At 38.9% G+C, this 4,215-nt stretch overlaps 1 pseudogene; it reads left to right on the top strand.

Annotated features, from left to right (window-relative positions):
- Positions 1-1,630: 1,630 nt before the first annotated feature.
- Positions 1,631-3,794, top strand: LOC124973914 (mitogen-activated protein kinase 6-like; annotated as a pseudogene).
- The last annotated feature ends 421 nt before the right edge of the window (positions 3,795-4,215 follow it).

The raw sequence follows: 4,215 nt of genomic DNA, 5'->3' as shown, positions 1-4,215 counted from the left end.
GGGGCTGCCTGCAGGGATTCCAACTGTGCTGCACATTGCCTGGCCTCCAAGGTCTTCCTTTGAAATATTGGTGGAAGTTTCCCTGACCCATCTCTCCACCATTCTGCATTCCTCCAGAACTAGCAACTTGTGGTTGATTCCAAAATTTGCTTCCACCTTGAACAGTAGCCTGACCTTCCAGGGCCCTTACTGAAACAGTCATTGAAGGTGTGAGTAGTTGAGCACATTGAAAAAACTTCCTAGGCTCCCTTGTGCAAGAAGGGTACTCTATTGGTCCCTTCTCAAGAGAATTTCAATTCCACTCCCTTGAGCTTGAGATGAAGGTGGCCTTTCTGGATCTTGAGATGCCTTCAAGCCAACTTTCTCATCAGTTTTAGGCATAGTTTTTAGCATTCCTTTAGTGGTAGTAATATCTTTATCAACTGCAATGTCCTTATACCTAATTATAAACTTGCCTCTGAAATTCATATTTTTAAAATCTGTCTGCTCTGCTTTTTCCTCCTGATTAACACAATAAAATTGACTAAAAGAATTTACAATATATTTTCCACATCCTAAATGCTATGCTGCCTACACATTTCTTCCACAAGAATAAGAAGACCATTGCTTTCAAAATCAGCCTCATTGAAAGTCTCCAGACACAGGGAAAATGCAGACCACTTCACAACCAGAGTACAACACAAATGGCCTCTATTCCAACTGCCAATAGAATCCACCTATTTTGAACTCTCTTGAGCCCTGTCTTCACTGATGATGGTCCTATATCAATACTGGTATTCTGAACTCACACCAGAATTGGCCATTAAGCTTCACTAACAACAATCTAAAGAATGTTCAGCTTGTCCTCGCCCTCTCTCATGGGTGGAGGTTACATGGCGGTGACTGCGGCAAAGGAGGGACTTGGAAACACTGCTGCCGCCAGCACAGCCGGAGACCTGAGCCAACACACTGGTGGCTGTCTGCGAGCCCCACACTCCCTCAATGAGTCAGAGAAGTCCCGTTGAGTCAGAGTAAGATGGACGGTAGCTTTGATTTTGATTGTGGTGAGCTGGAACCACCTGATCACTAACAAAAGACATCTGTCAACCAACAGTCACGAGGGCTTCCTGTTGAAATATATAGCAACAAAGGAAGAAAAGAAGCTAAACAGAAATAGTGCTTACCAGCACCTTAGAATGATGCTGCTCAGGATCAGTCCAACACTGAATGTATCTGCACTGTGAGGGGAATGTTCATAGAAGCCTGTTGTGTGCATATTTATTCACATTTTTGTTAAATGTTAAGTAGTTTAGCACAGTATATCTGAGTGTATAGTATGTCATTTCATTCTGTTTGAGTTTCTTGAGTGTTTTCTTTAAATGTCTGCAGAGTTGCTGCACCTTTCTTGAACTATGAGTACTGAAATCTTTTTAAGTCTCAATATGAGTAGAGTTTCTTGAGCTTTAAATCTGAGGGGAACTCAACAAGCCTGGTTGGCATATGCAATGAACATCAAGAAACCATCTTGCTGTGGAAGCATAATTATTTTTCTTCTCCCTTTTTGAAAGATCTTTCCTTTGATGCCAGTTTTCTTCCTCGTTTACACAAATTCAACAATTTGAAAGGAAAAGACAAAAGTAAGGGTTTCAAAATGGCAGAGAAATTTGAAAGTCTTATGAACATTCATGGTTTTGATCTGGGCTCTAGGTATATGGACTTAAAACCATTGGGTTGTGGAGGCAATGGCTTGTTTTTTTTTCTTCTGTAGACAATGACTGTGACAAAAGAGTAGCCATCAAAAAAATTGTCCTTACTGATCCCCAGAGTGTCAAACATGCTCTCTGTGAAATCAAAATTATTAGAAGACTTGACCATGATAACATTGTGAAAGTGTTTCAAATTCTTGGCCCCAGTGGAAGCCAGTTAACAGATGATGTGGGCTCTCTTACTGAACTGAACAGTGTTTACATTGTTCAGAAGTACATGGAGACAGACTTGGCTAATGTGCCGGAGCAGGGCCCTTTACTGGAAGAGCATGCCAGGCTTTTCATGTACCAACTGCTACGTGGGCTCAAGTATATTCACTCCATAAATGTACTGCACAGAGATCTCAAACCAGCTAATCTTTTCATTAATACTGAAGACTTGGTGCTGAAGATAGGTCACTTTGATCTTGCATGGATCATGGATCCTCATTCCCATAAGGGTCATCTTTCTGAAGGTTTGGTTACTAAATGGTACAGATCTCTATGTCTTTTACTTTCTCCTAATAACTATATTAAAGCCATTGACATGTGGGCTGCAGGCTGCATCTTTGCTGAAATGCTGACTGGTAAAACCCTCTTTGCAGGTGCACATGAAGTTGAACAGATGCAACTGATTTTAGAATCTATTCCTGTTGTACATGAGGAAGATTGGCAGGAGCTTCTCAGTGTAATTCCAGTTTACATTAGAAATGACATGACTGAGCCCCACAAACTTTTAACTCAGCTGCTTCCAGGAATTAGTCGAGAAGCACTGGATTTCCTGGAACAAATTTTGACATTTAGCCCCGTGGATCGGTTGACAGCAGAGGAAGCACTCTCTCATCCTTACATGAGTATATATACTTTTCCAATGGATAAGTCAATTTCAAGCCATCCTTTTCACATCAAAGATGAAGTTGATGATATTTTGCTTATGGATGAAACTCACAATCACATTTATAACTGGGAAAGGTATTATGATTGTCAGTTTTCAGAGCATTATTGGCCTATACATAACAACTTTGATATTGATGAAGTTCAGCTTGACCCAAGGGCTCTATCTGATGTCACTGATGAAGAAGAAGTACAAGTTGATCCTTGAAAATATTTGGATGGAGATAGAGAAAAGTATCTGGAGGATCCTGCTTTTGATACCAATTACTCTACCGAACCTTGTTGGCAGTACCCAGATCATCATGAAAACAAATATTGTGATCTAGAGTGCAGCCATACTTGTAACTACAAAACAAGGTCATCATCATATTTAGATAATTTAGATTGGAGAGAGAGTGAAGTTAATCATTAATCTGAACCCAAACTTATTATAGATCGTTCTAATTGGAAAGAACAAAGTAAAGAAAAATCTGATAAGAAAGGCAAGTCAAAATGTGAAAGGAATGGATTGGTTAAAGCCCAGATAGTGCTAGAGGAAGCATCACAGCAACTGGCTGAAAGAGAAAGGGAAAAGAATCAGGGATTTGATTTTGATTCCTTTATTGCAGGAACTATTCAACTAAGTTCACAACATGAGTCTACTGATGTTGTTGATAAATTAAATGACTTGAATAGCTCAGTGTCCCAGCTAGAGTTCAAAAGTTTGATATCAAAGTCAGTAAGCCAAGAAAACAGGAAAAAGGAATGGGAAATTTGGCTCAGTTAGAATCCTTGTACCAATCTTCTTGGGATAGCCAGTTTGTGAGTGGTAGGGAGGAATGTTTTCTCATCAATCAATTTTGTTGTGAGGTCAGGAAGGATGAACAGGTTGAGAAGAAAAACACTTACACCAGTTACTTGGACAAGTTCTTTAGCAGGAAAGAAGATACTGAAATGCTAGAAACTGAGCAAGTAGAGGATGGGAAGCTTGGGGAGAAAGGAAATGAAGAAGGATTTCTGAACAACAGTGGGGAGTTTCTTTTTAGCAAGCAGCTTGAATCCATAGGCATCCCACAGTTTCATAGACCAGTGGGGTAACCACTCAAGTCAATCCAGGCCTTAAAACCTTCTGCTATGAAATCTTCCCCTCAAATTCCTCATAAAGCATACAGCAGCATTATGAAACATCTGAACTAAAACACTCAGCAGACATTTCTTTGTATTCTTCATGAAATGTGATTGTCTTTTTTTATTACTCGTGTTTAAGTCACTTTTTACTTGAATCAGATGGTGTCATTTAGTAAGAACCTTTATTCTTGATTTTTAAAATCCAGAATTTTTTTCTATATGAGATAGTTTTCATTTTAACTGGCATGTCATTTGCACACAAAAAAGAATAGAGCAAAATAATGCAATGCAGGAGGAGACAAAAGAAATGCACTAAGACAAGTTAAAAATATTCTCTCATAGAACAATGATCCGTTTTACAGGAAACAAAAATCTTGCCTTGAAATTTACACAGTGAGACTGTACATAACTGCATGAAAATATCTATTTTATCCTAAAATATTTTTTATTCATTAATATTTTCCAGCTTTACATACTGTACAATTTTCTT

The sequence above is a fragment of the Sciurus carolinensis genome, unplaced genomic scaffold (genome assembly GCF_902686445.1).
Source record: "Sciurus carolinensis unplaced genomic scaffold, mSciCar1.2, whole genome shotgun sequence".
NCBI classification, from domain to species: domain Eukaryota; kingdom Metazoa; phylum Chordata; class Mammalia; order Rodentia; family Sciuridae; genus Sciurus; species Sciurus carolinensis.
Note: the sequence above shows the minus strand (reverse complement) of the source record. Positions and strands in the feature narration are given on the sequence as shown.